The following is a 19,431-nucleotide window of genomic DNA, read 5'->3' as shown; positions in this document are numbered from 1 at the left end:
AAGTTCAAAGAGTAGACTTCCAAATTAAGGACCAATCTGTCCAAGGTTGCTCTCAGAGGAAAGGAGAGCTCTTATCGTACTTGTAGATAACCTTTGCAATCAGTGAGTGAATCGTTGTAATTGGGAACAGTAAGGTAAAATACATCACTTGCCACCTCTCTGATGGAAAATCAACAATTAATCACCGTTGCTGTGCACTGCTACAGATGATTATCATCAATGGGAAGCATATCGCCATCCAAACAGAGCTGAGGGGACTAAAAAGTACCAATTTATTACCTGTGCTCCCTTGAGGAAAATATGCCAAGGACACTCTGTGCCAGGAAAATCAGACAGTTTCACAATGGGCGGTCTGCTGGCTCATGAAAAATGTATGAATGTGAAAGCCAATAATTCAGATACATCTGGTTTCGTAAAGACCAAAGATGTTCACAGACACATGAGTATCATGTACAAAAATCATTTTTAAAAACTTTATCATTCAACGGATCATACGGATACAGCTGATAGTTTCCACCCCACAATGCTGCCGCTGAAGTATATGATTGATATTTTGTACTTTTTTTTACTTTTGTTTACTTTGACAACCAAGATTGCTTAGGCTAGTGCAGCCTATCATCATCATCATCATCATCATCATCATCATCATCATCATCATCATCATCATTATCATCATTATCAAAAAAACATGCTGCTGAAGCACAGAAATCACCCAGCAACAAACTGCAGAAATCAAACGCTACAGCTACTCACAATCAGGTGCAACAACGCTGTGTGATGATGCCAGGCAGTCCACTTATAGGCAGATAGAGCTTCTAAACGCAAGCAGTAAACTTTCAGTGCACACACACACGCACCTACACACGCATACATTCACACTATGGAGGAGCAATAAATAAATACCTACACCTGCCATAAATAATTCAATAAATACCTAAATATATGACATAAATGCTATTTATTTTTTCATCCATTTACTTATTTATTCATTTATTTATTAATGCACGTACTTCAGCGTGCACAACGAAATGTTATTCGTGATGTTTGCAGTGTATCACATAATACACACATACGAAGAAACAGTACTATTCAGCTCTATTACTTAATAGAAAATAGAAAAAATAATATCTGACTCTCTGAATAGAATTGTATGAACTTTATTTCAAACCAGCATGATCCATATAAACACAGATAGCATTATCACTATAACACACACATATATATAAAACAAAGATATTTGAAATATATAAATACATTAAGTTCTTAACACCAATATACAATATATACACACATATATAATAATATATAATACATATATAAAGGTGCAATGTTATCTGTAGCATATATATATGTATACATATATGTATGTATGTATATGTATACATATATATATATATATATATATATATGTATACATATACATACATATATATATATATGCAATATATATTCTATTATTTATCTTTCTTCTTTTATCTCATCTAATCAGTCTTATTTATTTAATGTAACCTATCTTATCTATTCCTTGGTGAAAGGGTTTGAGCTAAAACCATTAAAAGAGGACAGTTTTGAATAGCATATTTCTTTTACTGCCACTCTGTAATGTAAGAGAAGTGGGTTTGGTGATGTGGTGAAGTGTTATTTTAAGGAACATGGACAAAACCAATGACAACAAGTTTGAATGATGGTTATCAGAGGACAAGTGTCTCCTCAATGTCTCTGAGCAAGAAAACATCTTGAGTGCCTCGGAGCTGATATTTTGTCAGAGGACGGAGGACATGTCCACTGCAGACAGGGACACAGTGTCGTCCTGTACCGCCACGTTGCCTGACTGACACCAAACCATCAGATGGTGGAAGATGGACTGGAACTGGTGTGCAGATGGATTATTGTTCCATTCCCTCTGTGGGGAAAACACATACAAAACATATTAACAGACTGAACAGATTATTACAGGACGGTAACTATTGAATCAACTAAATACAGTCAATAGAGATGTTCAGTCTTACTTGTGAAAAGTAATTCCACGCGCCCTGTTTTGTTTGGCCCTCTGATTTTACAGAATGCTGCGCAGGGCTCTGGTATAGTGCTTCAGTACCGTAGTAGCTGGAGGCTGAGCTTAGACCGGTCTAAGATGGCGGCAACGTTTCTCGCGCTGGAACAATCAATGCTGCGTCTACTCCTTATTATGTCCATGAATGTGCTGGCATCTACTTTTTATTACCTGTATGTCTATATTAGCTCCTGCCTGCCGTTGCTTCACCATTTCAGATCAAACTACCTGTGAAAAGCAAGACATGTGCAATCAGCCAATAGGAGAAAGTTCAGCCAGTGTGGACAGCGTTATTCGTTGTGCATGCTGAAGTGCGTGCATCAATAAATAAATAAATGGATAAATAAATAAATAGCATTTATGGCATATATCTGCAGGTATTTATTAAGTCATTTATTTATTAATCATTTATTATGGCAGAATTGGGCCTCCATACTTGACACCTTAGTGGCCAAAAAAACATGCATTCTGTAATGTTGTTGTTTCATTTTGAAGAAAAGTAGTGGTACTTTTATCGTATTCCATCAGATTCATTCATTTTGTAAGCCGATGCATGTAATTCTTGCATTCACCCAGCTAACTCTATTATAACCTGCAAAATAAAATTCAAAACTGTCCGCTGATCAAATCATCAATCAAATCAAACACGTCTGTCATGCCTAGTTACCGTTGCTAGGCTATGATTGGAGAGTTGCTGTTTGGTTGAAGGGTGATAGATAGATAGATAGATAGATAGATAGATAGATAGATAGATAGATAGATAGATAGATAGATAGATAGATAGATAGATAGATAGATAGATAGATAGATAGATAGATAGATAGATAGATAGATAGATAGATAGATATGCATAGAAAGAGCATTCACTCATTAGTAAAGCAATCTCTCCTCCCATCGTCATTAAGGAGACTGGTAGGACTCCATATTAAGTCTGTGTTTGATCCTCCAGATAATCATTTACTGGCCGACTACAATAAAGCAGCCCTCTCTCTTTTGGCATTTACATTCCAAAGCTTTATTCACTTTCATGTTTGCTTCACTAACGGGAATCTCGGTTTTCTCATAGTGCCTGTGGTGAAGCCATCGTCAGCCATGCTGTCCAATCAGTGGTGATTTATGGTTTGTTTCTTTCATGAGACAGAAAAGGGTAGCCTTTGATACCACCAAGTATTGTGGCGCCAGGTGCACTTGCCTCAAATTGATTCTGTTCTGTATCTGCTTTGGAAAATGCACTTGCTCAACCTCAAAGATCAATTGCTTTTCATCCTTATGGTCTTGAGACAAAAGTGAAACAAAAAGGCATGTGGGCAACAAAACAATTACAGCAACAACATCGTGCACTGAATCATATTCCTAGTGGAGCAGTATTTTTTGTGTGTCTGTGCAACACTATTACTTGAAGGATAAAAACAGTCCATCAGGACATCATTTATAGATGAATGATGCAGTTGAATTTGTTTGTACCAGAAACAAAGCGCAAAATTCAATATAAATAAAACACATGGGGAAGATAAAAACTGCATATTGCCAGTCTCACTTAAACTAGTTGCACTATAGAGAAAATTGATGTTCAGTGTATGTTACCAAAGAGTAGAGCTTAGTGCTTTACAAGAACTCTTCACCCATTCATGCACTTTCACAGATGGACTTATCCTCAAAAGCTGCAGAAATATACATACACAAAACTCATCTCAACGTTTACCAAACGCTGACACATTTGTTTTGGAGGAGGTTGCTGAACAGAGATCTTATTGATTTAAAACATTATCTCAGAACTTAATCAAGACTTCAAAAGGAAACACTGAACCCGCTGTGGCAGTAGTGGCCTTTAGAATGAACAGTGAAAAATCACAAAGCGTACCACAAAAGATAAAGGTATGAAAAGACATTACATGGTCTTATTTTCCAGAAAGTGTTCTGTGTTCTTGGAAGCAAACAAAAGATTGGCAGCTGTGAGGAGCATGTAGCAGGTGCACTTCCTGATTGCTCATGCTCTTTTCAAGATAATAGTCACCACAAGATACACTGCTGTATAATTTCATAATAAATTGCACTGACATTCAAGGTTCTTAGAGGATACCATTATCACATTTCCCAAAATAGCTGATCCATTTATTTTGACAAAATCTGATGCTGACGATTATATTCAGTTTGGCTGCCACAACACTGACTACGCTGTAACTTTTTTTTTTTAATCAAACTTTCAGCAACATTGTAATTTTCCCAATCTGTCTGTTTCTGTTCGTAGTGTAATCAGGTTTTACTGTTGGCAGAGAACAGTGTATACTTACATTTTATTTTGGTGTGTGACAGTGGGACAGTCCTGTGTTGTTGTTTTTTTTGTTGTTTTTTTGCTGGCATCTCTTCGCTCTCCTCTTGGAACATCAGCTATATTTTTACCAGAGATCTTGCCAAGTGGAGAAGCAAGATTTAGGATGACGTCAAGCAGCTGAGATCTAGCTCTGCCTTGATGTCAACCTACATTTTGGCTACGTGCCTACATACGCCTTCTCTTCTCATTCTCCAAAGACCTCTCAGTGCTATTCACCATCTTCTATCGACAGACTTTAGATTGCTTTCTATGCTTGATTGATGACGAGGTGAAACAAGTGTGCTCTATCCACTCTCTTAGTGGGCTCCGTCTCTTGCGCGAGGCATTCCATAGTTTATTCAGGTTTCCTTGTAGATACAGTGCTGGAACATAAGTCCCCGCGACTTAAATAGCTGCAGTATTGTCCTTGCTGCATTTGTGAGTTCTGCCTTTTAAAAAATGGGAACACGGGTCCCATTTTCCATGGTCTAGTTTGAGGAACAAGTGAGTGAGATAGCATTTCTGTGGAAGCCAAATTATGCTCTCTTGACCTGCTGGCACTCCACCAATGAAGACATCTGCGAGAAGCCTAGTAAAGTAACCTAGTAATTTTCATAAATGTAAGAACCAGTTCTATGCATGTACAGTAATAACAGATTTCCTGAAAACCATTGCAGTGATTGTGCAATTGTGTAGTGATAATTAATTATTCTCTGTCAAGATGATGTGTAAACCGATGCTATTTTAATTTAGGGTCCTCAGGAACACTCATTAATCTTTCCATACTACTCAGAGCCTGAGGCCATGTTGTTTTCAGATTATTTCTTCCTTTATCACTACATACATTGTTCTCATGCTCTGCCTCACATTTTCATGTTTTTGCTTTTCGATTTCAAATAAATACAAATAGGATGCACTCTCCCAACAGCTGGAAGGGCTGTTTAATATACGGCGCTGAAAACTGAATGCTACAGTTAATGGTCAGTAAGTAGGAAGACACATTTATAAACAAGCTGAGATGCAAGTAAGATAAATTGAGAAACTGCTGACTGAACATGTTGGTCCTAAAAGTCAGACTAAAGTACTTTTTTGGTTTTCCCCTCTCACCAGTGAACTGTACCGCAGTCACTCAGATTGCTCCTTTCTCCATGACGAGATGAGTTTTGACAGCCTTGTGTCGAGTGTTTGATCCGGAGGCTCCGGGAGAAGAGACGAGGGCCCCGGGGTTTGACAGCGACAGCGCTGCAGACCCCAAGAGACTGAGCATCAGCCGCCGGCTCGCAGACATGAGCCGAACATTTTCCCCCTCCAACAACAGCCCAACAATCCCCACACCTCGGCACACAGACAAACACAATCCGCAGGGCTGAATTCAGTGTCAGCGAGGAACGAGAGCGTTTCACCTCGCTTCCCGTGTGGCCCAGATTCATTCTAACCATTCCAGACAAGGCCAAGGCACCGAGGCTCTGCTGCGTTGGTTCTTATGCAATTGCTTCAATGGAATTGGTAATTTTATTTTATTACTGTGCATTACTTGTTTGTCAATCGTGGTTAGGGACAATCATTTCCATGAATCCACGTCGCATAAGCGTGAAATGTTTTACTGATGCTACACAAAAGGTTGTTTTGTGACACTAATATAATCAAGGTTAATTTGTAAAGAAAGTTGTTTGTTCCAAATAGCAATAGCAACATTTCTGATTGCACTGAATCGTTTCTACATTTTACAATGTAAGTTTTGACCTTTTAGTTTTTAAATGTACACACTGGCATTTAAAACAAAGGCTCGATTATCATCGCATTTAGTCCAGTTTTAAAGATTATGAATACAAATTATTTTGGTGACAGTCTTCTTATGCCATTTTTACAAATAATATGTTGTTTTTTGAGCCAGCTATGAGTCTTGGTTTTGTACTGTTTTGTTCCACTGTTACTGAGTCTGTGTGGCCTTTTCCACATATAAAGCAATTTGCCTGTCACCCATCACTTGGTTGCAGACAGAGGGTCACGACTGGACTTTCCCAGTTGTGGTTGCCCAGTTGAGCCTCTTGAGTAAAACAAGCTGAACTAAATGGCATTGCTCCTATGTTGATGAAGTGAACACTTTTTTTTTTTTTTAATTAAAAAATAATGTTCCAACTCTCCATCTTTTGTGGTAGGATTCACAAGTCAGAGGCAGGACTTCAATGTGTTAAATGTTTGGAGAACTCCTTGTTCACATCATGTGTCAGTAAAATGTGGATCTATCACTCCTGTTTGTTGCCTCAAAGTTTAGATTAATTTATCTTGGTACCAGACCACATTTGAAGTTTTCTTATCACAAGCTAATTGTCTCTTGTTACTACATGACTGCTTGTCTCTTCCTTTGTGCACGCCTCTCTATGTATTGTTTATGTTGTGTTTATGGTACAGGCGACATGGGCAACTGCAGTGACAGAACAGGTTTGTTTTATTTGTGATCATTTTTCCGTCACCCTGCACGCCATGTCCTGTAACTTTGATATGAGTTCACTAAGTTTGAGGGCGGGCATGTCTGGAGGTTATGCCAGCAAGAGCAGGAGCAGTAGCAGCAGGTGTGGAAGAGGACATCACTGGATTTATACTTATAAACTGAAAAACAACAGTAGAATAAATGTTCATTTGTTCTTTTCAGTTGTGGCATTTATGATTACTGTGCTGCAAGCTGCAATGATGAATATGATGATGAAGAGTAATTCAAATTACATACTGTAAATGATGTTCTATGTCAATCCACCACAGATTGTAGAAGCAAAGAACGAGAATTATATTCATTGCAGTGAAAATCTGGTAGTGAAAGGCAATCAGCAATCAGCCAGTAATCAATTTAAATAGTGAAAGCAAAGCAGCCTTCTTAATTGACGATGAAAGGAGCGGTAAAAGAGAGAAAAAAAGGGGCACTAACCAAAGTTGCAAGGAGAGCATTCATTAAAGTTTGTCCTCCATCTTCGACTCAGTGTCACAGGTCAAACACAGTTGGCATGAACAAAGCGTCTTCAGCGCCAGAGGATGAAACAAGTCCACTTACTGTTTAATTAATGCAGAGGCGGCGTTCTTCAGGGTTGTTTTGGGAAGTTTTTGTGGCTCCATCTCTGAATATATCAGTATAAGTACTACAGACTGAGCAGAAAATGTTTTCACTGGTAGTGTGTGAAATATGTTGATAAATGCTTTGTTTTGGTGCCCGTCAGGGGAAAACATACTCTTGTAGAAGGAAGCATCATCACCCTGTCTTCTGCAGAAGAGTTTATTCGTGGGAACATCGTGGAAAACAAGGCTCCGTTTCAGCTGCTGCATTGCTGACTATAAAAGGACATGTCTGCAAAAGCCCTCTTCAGAGAGAACATCCCCAGTATAGAAATAGGCTTAAATGTGCAAAATAACTGCATTTTCCTTATAACATTTGAATGTTCATTCCAGTAAATACACTACATCACAAATACTCCAAGCAGCACAGAGACCACAGGGCAGCTATAAGAATGTAGTGTCAACAAACTGAATAAAAAACTCACAGTTATCCTTACAGTTGATCAGGGAGCACTAAATAACTCACATGGGAATTTAAATAAGAGGAATATTGATTTCACAACATCTTGTCTTTGTCTACCAACTTAAGTTGATTTGTGGGATTAATTGAGACAAGGGCTGCTCATTGGTTATTTATTAGAGGATGCCAGGAGTCTGCAGAGGACAGAGTCTGCTTTGTCACGACAAATGATTATTTGTTTTTACTGATAAAGCATCAAGTGAGTGTTTGATCTTTTAAATGAACATGTTGAATTATATCTTTTCACTGCTGAATATTTACAGCACCAGTATCACCAGTATTCTGGTCTGTGTCGCTGTGAGGTCCAGCTAAATGGAGCCTGTACAGTAAACAGCGCCTGGTGATGGACTCTAAGCTTTAGGGCTGTTAAGTCCACTTTCGCCTGCCTGTGCAACTGTCTCGTCTGAAACATGTTTGGCTCTAAAGAGAAAGCCCTTGACGGATGGAGTAAACATTTGCCGCTTAAAAGGAGGGAGTGAGCAACATGCCACTGTTTGGAAAATAACTGCCTGAGGACAGGAACGCTTGTGCCATTTTAAGATATCATCTCATCTCAGCTCTCCGATCCCTTAAACCTAGATCATCTTCTGACTTGGGCGACAGAGCAGGAATGTGGTGCTTCAGATACACAGCAGTGCTTCCTGACCGACATTATATCAGATATTTGCAGACTTCTGTTTTCAGTTAAGGGGGATTTAATCCATCAGGACACAGTGGCTGAAAAGCCACACGAACACGACTCCAAATGAATGCTTACCACGCACTGGAGGGCTTAAATAAGCACATCAGCTAACGGTTATCACTTAAGCTGAATCAACATATTTCCACTTCACAATAAACGAGTCAAAAAAATGATATAGGTTTAAAATGTGTTTTCTTCAGTTCAAGAATTAATTAAAGAAGTTTCAGTCTTATCCACTATAATTTTATTAAATTATATATTATATATGCACTCACTTGCCACTTTATTAGGTACACCTTTTCAATTGCTTGACAAATACCTAATCATCCAATCTCACGGCTGCAATTCAATGCATTAAGCATGTAGATGTGATCAGGACAACTTGCTGAAGTTCAAACCGAGCATCAGAATGAGGAACAAAGGGGATTTAAGTGACTTTGAACGTGGTATGGTTGTTGGTGCCAGTCTGGCTGGTCTGAGTATTTCAGAAACTGCTGCTCTACTGGGATTTTCACGCATGACCATCTCTAGGGTTTACAGAGAATGGTCCGAAAAAGAGAAAATATCCACAATAGTAGATCGGAAAAACATTGCCTGGTCTGATGAGTCTCAATTTCTAAACAACATGAAAGCATGGATCCATCCTGCCTTGTATCAATGGTTCAGGCTGCTGGTGGTGGTTTAATGGGGTGAAGGACACACTTTGGGCTCTTTAGTACAAACTGAGCATGGTTTAAATGCCACAGCCTACCTCAGTATTGTTGCTGACTATGTCCATCCCTTTATGACCACAGTGTACAATCTTCTGACGGCTACTTCCAGCAGGATAGTGCACCATGTCACAAAGCTCATGTCATCTTCAACTGGTTCTTCGAACATGACAATGAGTTCACAGTCAGCTCCAATGGCCTCCACAGTCACCAGATCTCAATCCAGTAGAGCGCCTTTGGGATGTGGTGGAACGGGAAATTAGCATCTTAGATATGTAGCCAACAAACCTGCAGCAACTGCGTGATGCTGTCATGTCAATATGGACCAAGATCTCTGAGGAATGTTTCCAACACCTTGTTGAATAACTAAGGAAGTTCTGAAGGAAAAAGAGGGTCCAACTTTTAAATAGCAAAGTGTACCTAATAAAGTGGCCATTGAGTGTACTGTATATTATATTTAGTATATTTTTATGCTCTATATAAAAATATATTCTGTGTCTTTTAGCAGAAAACCAATCCAAAACATTCTGTAAACTAAACTAATCTGAGCACTGCTAGTTTTCCCCTCCATCAGTTGAGGAAAAAAAACTTTCTCCTCCCACTGAAGAGGCACAGAAAGCAGCTCGTGTCTCTATAACTATTTATAAGAGATTTATGCTTTTGTTTAATCCCAGCTTCAGGGTAGGTTTTGGGTCTTATGAAAAATAACCCATGGGGAGAAGCATTTAGTTCCTTACTTATGGAGTTTTAATATCTTTCTTGATGGTATGAATTTAATGATGCCATGGCCCATTAGTACTTTTATAAAGATGAAATAGATAGCACCTTATTGTGTTTTGCAATTCTGGGAACACTGAAGGACAACACTATGAGAATGAAGCTACTCTCACTGATCAATGCTACATATGAAGTCAGAGTCAGCAAAGGATTAACAGAAAGACCAGGCTACGAGCTAGCCGTGGAGATTTGCACCTAATATTCTATTACCAGAAATGAAATGGAGTGTAGCCGTAAAAAGTCTATGTGAATTTTAAGGAGTGTTGTGTACCAGCCTATTTTTTTAGTTGCTAATTGCATTTTCATGTAGGCCAATATTATTAACCATGCCTTGAAAACTCTGCTATGTTCCCTATTTATATGGGTGAAAGTGTGTAAAAGTTTTTGGTAATTTAAAGTTTTTACCAGTCTTCATATATTTCCTGATACAATTAGCTATGCACAAAAACAAAGCAAAAATCAAGGTGGTAAAAACAAAAAGTGGCAAAAGTAGAAATTTACATTTGGATTTTGAACAGGTAGTAAACATGTTGTGTGAAATAAAGTGTGATTTATTTTGTATATTAAGCATGAACAAGTATGAAAGGACTTTAAAGTCAATGACATCACAGCCCATTCATCCAGTAGCCTGTCAGGATAAATGCTACTGGTTAAGTGTCATTTTACCAGTTAGGCCAAGAATCTTTGTCATATTTTATTGAAAGTGAAATATTGCTAAGTATGTATGTTCCCTTTCGCTTAAATATGCTTCAGGCGGCTGAAGGTTGTGCGGAAGCCTTGCACATCTTTGTGATTCCAGTCCTGATCCTAAGCATCACCTGTTTGTGTGTGTGAATTTATTCAGTTGGTCTTTTGGTTCAATTCATTCTTTTTTTCCCCACTTCTGCTACTACTACTATTACTACAACTACTTAAAGTCATCAGCCTTGTATCCAAAGTATATGCAGGCTAAAAAAAGCTTGTGAGTTTGTGAAAATGAACAATCTGCATGAATCTGGTCTTTGTTGTACCAACAATAAGTAATTATCAGGTAAACTGAGGGCACATAGAAGTAGCTTAGGTCCTTTTCAAATTGGAAATTTCTGAAATACTCTTAGACAGGCACAAACACATACAGTATGTGTACTGTTGGCGTGACAGTGTGAGAGGTCAGCATTTCTTCACAACCTCAATAATAAACCCCGTTGCTAAGCAACTGGAAAATAAGAAAGAGAGCGACGACCTCATAAAGCAGTCCTAATCCACTTCTCACTGATTTTAAACTAGATACATGATTATAAGCACTTTTCTCTGTGGTGACCTTTTGAGAGCATAATCGCAGATGTGTTCCTTGAGAGCTCAGTAGCCAGCTAAAGATCACGAGCATTAGAAGATAAAGCAGGGCCAGAAACTCTGCCAGAAAGGGACATCACCCCAAAACTCAAGTTCCTTTCCAGAATTGCACAACACAGAGATTTGGTCAAGATGTTGAGACAGGAAATTCCCACACTGTATGTACTGATAGATTGGTATATATAGAGGGCTCAGTAGCTGTATATACTGTTTATTGTATATACAGTATACTGCATAAGTCTGAGCTAACCTGTCTATAGCACGGAGGCTTTGAAATGAAGGCTCTCCTCTTTTTCTTCTCCAGGATTCATTTTGGGATCAGTCTGTGTTAAGATCTTCATCTCATAATCAATAGTTATACAATACAATAGTTTGTATAGAATATTAATAATCAAATATTAATATAATTCCTAGAGTTAGGAGCAGCCGTTGTAGTATACGACAGCTCTCAGAAGTGACCTTTTCAACCATATTAACTGTAAAGCTTCTACAGGCCACTTGAAGAGGTGGCATATATTGTTGCCACTGTAAATCCTCAGTTAACTCCCTGTGATCAGAAGACGCTCTAAAGAGGTCATATAATGACTCAATATTAATCCTGAACTGCTATCAGCTTTTATTACAACTCTGGAGAAAAGCAGCTTGATTTACTTGGCTTCAAATAACATGGAAATGGGATTAGTTTATACAGATTTTGTGCTCATTCTTCAAGTATTTCAAAAATAACACTCACTCGTGTAACTCCGGCATATTACTCGCCTTCTTGGATCTTCTTGTGTCTCTGTGTTCAGTTTGTAGATGGATCAGATCGGTTGTGGCTTGTGGGGAAGTATTGGCATGTAAAATACAACAACAAAACAAAGAATGAAATACAGTTACTGTTTCTTTGCTCTTCAGTTCAGTGCCACCAGGGACTTGGTTTCTTAGATATCATTAACAGTCCCCAGTCCCCATCCTTTTAGTAAAGTTAAATTTTGTTGTTTTGAAAAATATTTTTTGCTCTTCTTTTTTTGTTGTGTTTGTGTTTCTCAGATCAGAATTGAAATGTTCAAAACTACCTGTTCAATCTTCACATCATTGTGTCACTTGTGCACATCAAAAAAGCAGTTTCTCATTTCTCTGAGCAAGGTGCAAATGCGTTGGTACATCCATGCACATGATTATGTACAATGATCTGCTCTTTCCTGCATTATCAGTTCCTTATGTCATGTTGATCAAAATGTCTTATACTGGGTCTCTATTGAACACTCTCACCCCCTACAACATTTAGTTAAAATTAGTTATACACATAAGTATTTACATGCAAAATGGTTGAACAAGTTACCATAATATGTCAAGCACATTTCTATACATTTTTTCTAAATCTGTCCTTAATTGGTGAATTGTTCCCAGGTGAATTTTGACATGGCGGAGGAGTTAGGAGGCAAAACAGGGGAAGAGGCAGAAAAGGCAGAGGACATTTTGGTGTGGTTCCTGTCGAGATACGGACCACACTTGTAGACCACGTTCTCATTCATGGCCTTGCAATGTCCAAGGTTGGTCGATTGGTGCGGCCAAATGTTGGGAGAACAGCTGTCCTCAATCATTCTGAGTTTTCATCCACAGAACAGGTATGTAACAGTAGGCACTGTACTGCAATACTGTGTACTTTCTGTAATGCTTCATACAGTGTTACAATATTCCACTTGCATTTTACAATATACACTAAGTATACTTTATACAGTGACATCTTAGCTTACTCAGTTTTGTTTTTTGTATTACTATATTTTTTCCACATAAGACTGCAAGACAACTTCACAGGGGTGGCAGAGGGCCACCTCTCACCCTGTGAACCCCTTCACACCTGAACAGGAGGAGGCTGTCTGTAGCTGGTTGTAGAGATAACAATGCCATAAGACTAAGGGAGATAAAGAGCCATTTTAGAGGACAACACCATCTTTGAAACATCCAAACAGTCGACACCTCAACCGCTGACAGGGTGCTGAAAAGACACCAAATGAATATGAAGCAGCTCCGTTTGACAGAAAGGGTGAAAGAGTGAAGGAGCTGTGCTACCAGTATGTACAGGTAAAACGTGTATGAGCATGCAGTAAAGGCACAGTACAACATTGTATAGTGATGTACAGTACAGTAAGTGTAACCTTTACACATTTGCTGTGGCTGTAGAAAAGAAGATACAATATGTGCTTTGTACATTTGATGATCTTGTCCAAAATGAAAATGCATGTAATTCATTAAACTCATTTTGTGTCTTCTGGATATAATGGAACTGGAAGCAAGTGAACCACCGCACAGCTTCAGCCCCTTCAACGCAGAAGGAGTGATCGAAATATCATCAGCTACAGAGCTACAGTTGATGGGAGTATGCTGCACAGGGATCTAATCCCTGAACAAGAGAGGGGTCAGACTGGAGACATGCCAGAGTATGGAGATGGAAAGTATATGATCACCAGCCACATACACAGGTGACCCTTCTGACTTCCATGGATGCAGCATGTGAGGACATCACAACAGATACCTGGAGAAGACTCTCTAAAAGATTTTTTCCACGCTGCATCGCAAGAAAAGATATTCGTTGTGATGTGGATGAGAATTCTTGGCCCAGCAGGTGCCAGGAGGTGAAGGAAGGACTGCATTGCATGAACATTTTTTTCCCTAAGGAGATTGTTGTATGTTCACATTTCTACTTTTTTTTCTTTGTGCAGTGCAGTTCTGCCTCTTGCTTTCTGTATCGCAATAACATGGTCTATCAGGAAATTACACTACAAACAGTAAAAGCATTAATGTGAATCTTGTCTAGTATCTTGCTGTCAACCTTGGTGTGGTAACTTACAATTTACAATAACTGTCATCAAAACTTTAGCTATAGTTTACATCAGAACATCCCTCCAGAGTACACTGTTATATTGACAACATGACTAAGCAATTTCAAGGACTTGTCATTCATGGACATGTTCATTGACACAGATATTTACTTTTGAGAGGTGAACTAAGGATTTCGAGCGAAGGCTGTCTTTTGCAGGTAATCCATGGTGTTTTGCTATTTGTACCAATTGTTTTGAGAAATGCTCTTACTGTTCTGCAAACGTCGAGGATGATTTGAGAAATGGACCAAAGTGACTGCGAAAAGCCGTAATCACCACTTCAGTCCACCACGCCCCGTGTCAGTTCTTCCCGCGTTACATGTAGCACCCAGACAAGCAGCCTCAGCGGGCCTGCATGGCTCAGACGGGCTCCACACGGAAGGGAGGCAATGGCAGGGGGAGCAGAGAGGCAGAGGAGGAGGAAGAGTGAGCTCATTCAGGCTGCCAGCCAGTGTCCCCCAGGCTACATGAAACACTGATGGAATTGATAGATTGGTGAGAGCGCCAGGGGGTTTGGGCTGAGCTGAGCGCTGACCGAGCTCCAGTGCTGGGAGGAAAAATAAATCTGGCTGACACCAGCCGAGTGAGATCCGCTCCACACAGAGCCTCCGTCCAGCTACTCAGGCTGATCGAGGAACAATCAAAAGTTAGATTGTGTTTGAGGATAAATATGCCAGGTGGGGTTAGGCTGGAGGTGGTGGGAGAGGGGGAGGCCAAGGACGGGGGCCATATATGGATTCTGATTTAGAGTCCTGTCAGAGCATAAATAAAAAAATATGGAAAGATATTCACTATCTTTGGACTTTGAATGACAGGATCTGCCTCTGCAAATGCTCAATGCACGGACTAAAAACGTGCACACTAAACTGAACTTCAGTACCAGGCATTTCATTTATCGTTCACACTCAGACAGAAACATGAAGCTGGAATATTCCTTAACTACAGACGAACACGTCTTTAGATAGATAGATAGATAGATAGATAGATAGATAGATAGATAGATAGATAGATAGATAGATAGATAGATAGATAGATAGATAGATAGATAGATAGATAGATAGATAGATAGATAGATAGATAGATAGATAGATAGATAGATAGATAGATTTTTAATCAGCCAAAGTAAATATTGTCTCTGGATCCCCAGGGAGGTGCATTGAGGGAGGATGATGATGGGGAAGATGGGGGAGGGTGAGAGACGATGCTAAATCTCCTGATGGAATCTGTGCAGTGCCACCGTTAGGCTCCAACACGCAGCCAGTCATCTCCCTCATCCGTCTTCCCAAATGAAATATAATGGAGAAAATGGCCAATGGGTGATAGAGATTGATTCAAAAGAAACATGAGTGGTAATCAATATGGCTCCCTGTGCAGCCGAGCAATGTAAGACTCCCCGCACCACCCACTGATTACCCCCAGGCTAAAGTTGGGTGCCATCAGGCTGCCTGTGTGTAATTTATGATGAAGGTGTCACTCCGAGAATGATATGCCATGGCTGAGTGAGCCCAGCTCATAAGGAAAATAAGAGGCCACGCGAAGAAAAAAATAGAAGTTGCTCTTGCAGTTTAGAGCTGTTTTGTTCACGTTATGATAATTGATCCGTGGTATCCAGTAAAAAGTTAGAACTGAGTGATGCTTTTGAACAGGCTTTGAGCGTTCCCAGACCTCTGAGGCAAAATAGAGTTTTGTCTTGAAGCATTTTCAGTGCTAATTTAAGAGTTAGATGGTAGGTTGATAATTTAACTTGTCACAAACACTAAGCATACATAACATTATGACCACCTTTGTAATATTGTGTAGGTCTCCCTTGTGCCTCCAAAACAGTTGTGACTCATCAGAGAATGGACATGGGCCTTCAGAGTGTTGTTAGTGGGGGCCTTTGGGTCCTAATCGATCAGTTTGGATCTAGTGAATTTGGAGGTCAGGTCAACACCTTGTGATGTTCTTCATGTTTTCTGAGTTGTTCCAAAACCATTTTTCGTCAGTGTCTGTGTCAGGTTGTATCCTGCTGGGGGCGGCTACTACCATCAACGCGTGTCATTGCTGTGGGGTGGGGTTGTTGGTCTGTTCTAGGAGGGTGGTTCATGTCTAAGTAATATTCGTATGAATGCCAGGTCCAAAAGCTTCCCAGCAGAACACTGAATTGTAGGATGCTCCTTCTGTCAGTGGTCATAATGTTGTGACTGCATAACTATATGAGATGCATATTATATAGATGTTGGCAGACAGATATTGATTTTTGTTTGCACCTTTTAACAGAGTCATGCTAAGCTAATTCCCTGCCAATATTTTTCATATTTAACCTACAGACATTACAATGGAATGAATCTTCTCAGCAAACTCTTAGTGTAATTGCTGAATTGCTGTTTCTTTACTTTTGTCCACATGTACATTGAAACTGAAATTGCAGCACAATAACTACACTAAAAGGACATCACTGATGGATCACAGGAAGCATTCCCTGTGAATTATCTAATTCTTCAGTCTGGGGATAAAACAGACCAAGATTCCAGTGTCCACAAGTCCAACAGAAAGTGGGGATCAATACTGAATATGTGGCAGGTCATAGCTCAAGAGCAGGGTAGTGAGGGGTGAAGCATACTTTCCCTAACCACATAAGGTGCATACAAACACTTTTCTTTTCACTGTCAAAGTAAAAAAAAAAAAAAAATGATGTTCATGTTTGAGGAGAAGAGCAAGAGCAAGAGCAAGAGCAAGAGCGTGATGTAAAGATTAAATTGTCTTTCCACTGTCATGCATTGTATGTGACATATAGTATGGTGGAGAGGAGACAATGTAAAGTGTTTCAGTCTTGACATGTCATTTTGCCAACAAGGCTTAATAGTACACACGCTGACAGCATCAACCCAGCAGGCCGACCTTTATCTGCACAGCAAATGTATTCTCCTTTATTTATTCATCCACTTTCACATGGCAAAGTACTGTCAGTTTGATGAATTAGAGCTGGAACTGGCCAATTGTTTTCACTCGACAGGACAAGTCTCACACGCTCCGAACTTAAATGTCCTCCTCGTCAAAGGAGCTCTGCAATTCCCCAGCTTTTTAGAAGCCCACAAAACGGATGCTATCCTTTTCACACGTATGCAGACACCGGTCCACCTACCTGCCTTTCCCGGAGCATTTCTTATTAAAATCTACCTGAGGAGTTGGAGTTGTTCACTTCAATTTTATCTCCACGGCTCAGAATGCATCATGCCAGGTGGAGATTAAGGAGTCGGGTCCAGCTATTCACATGAACGGTGAGGATGTAACCACGGTGGATGTGTGGAGGTGGTGTAGTGGTTTAGAGCTGCTGACTTGGTCAGCGTTTTGACAGAGAGAAACAGCCAACGTCGAATTAAACTAATTTTGTTGAGGTCAAGAACATATTACTTTTTCCATGTTAACCGCTTTTCAAAGAAAGTGACTGTTCATTATTAGATTTTAAGAAAGCGTATTGCTTCAGTCACATTTCAGTAGTTACTGCATTGACAGTCACACTATGTAAAAGATTTTTCACAATTACAATTTCAGAGGAGAAACAAGGAGTGAGGTCAAACTGTAGATTAAAATTCAGCATGAAAATGTGGTCTACCTCAACATGTTAAATCATTATGATGGCCACCCAGGTAATGTGTGCAATTAACACACAGAAAGAAACCACTTTACCTCTGATCTTCTGCATGAAGCCGGCTAATAATCTCCATAGAAACAACAAAGGACGTTCAGTAGAGCTGTTCAGTCAGCCTAACAACTGCAATATGTGCCAATTAAATCTAAAAGAAAAAAACAAATGTGATTTTCATAAATACTTTGGCTGAACATGTTATTTTAGAAGTGGAGGAGGAGAACCAGCAGTTTGTCACTAATGACAGATGATAACCTGGCGATGATACATTTCCAAGCTGCACGTAGGGAAAAAACTGTTTATAATCCATTCACAGTGACAATGACATATCTGCCGTCAACGTCTCCAGGCCATAATAATTAACACATTTATTCTTAGATGATGTTTACCATTTGAAACTTTCACACCATGACAGTAAGTGATAGTTGCTACACTGACTGTCTCCAGGAAATCCCAGCTGCTTTTAATGTGCCTTATGTTGGGATTTCACACATCTGTTAATGTAATTATATGTTTTATCATGCTACACTATGTAAAAATTTATTCCTGGGGTTTCAGTGTACAGTTGGTGTCAGTCTCATAGATGTTGACTGCTGTCACCAATTACTGAATATCTACAGTTCAAATTTGTTAAAAGAACTGAAAAAAAATATTAAAACACAGCATGGTTTATTTACTTTTCTAATCACCAAACAAAGACATTCTCTCCTCAAGAAGCAGCCCCCAAATCAGCCTAATGTTCTATATGTGCATATATCAATGCACCATTGGGAATGCATGGCCTTCTCATCTGTCTCAGTTGATGGAGGAGATGGAGATAACCAATTATTTTGGTTTCTCTTTTTTTTAAGGATTTTTGTGTGTGTTGTCAGTGCCTCTGTAACCATGGTGAGGACCACAGTGCTGAGGAGGAAGTTATCAGTCTAGATGTACAGCTGTAATAATCTTTCTTTGGCAATGTCAGTGGGTCGCCTTGAGCGAGTGACCTTGGCAAAACGAACGCAGACTGCACAATGCCCGAGGAAACCTTGGCATCAATCAAAATCCCTGTGTTGAGCAGTTTTCAATTTAGGCTCCCGCAGACGTTAGTTCTTTTGTGCACGTCTGTTCTGCTCATCCTGTTGTCTTTTCATCTATGCCCAATGGCAATGATCAGCTGATTTTTCATATAACGGACATAACTCATTTATATCACATTCCTGAACAGCTGGTAAGTGTCAAAAGGGAAACCTGAAGCCAGAGTGGAATTGCAGTTAAAGAGAAAGTGCAATGGTTAAACAACTACATGACTTATATTTGTGTGTTCACTTTCTGACAGCTTGGGCTGTAACCTGTACTTTTGTAATGGGTTTAGGGAACATTACAATTAAAAAAAAAAAAAAAAAAAAAAAAAACTATTTCATTTGACAACAAGCCACTTGTTTAAAAGATGTTTAAAGAGTTGTTTAAAAAGGGCTTGTAAAGTTTCAAACTTTTGAATAAGCCACTAAATCTATGCACAAATAAATA

This window comes from Mugil cephalus, chromosome 8 (genome assembly GCF_022458985.1).
Source record: "Mugil cephalus isolate CIBA_MC_2020 chromosome 8, CIBA_Mcephalus_1.1, whole genome shotgun sequence".
Lineage (NCBI taxonomy): Eukaryota > Metazoa > Chordata > Actinopteri > Mugiliformes > Mugilidae > Mugil > Mugil cephalus.
The sequence above is the reverse complement of the archived record's forward strand: the minus strand, read 5'-3'. Positions refer to the sequence as shown.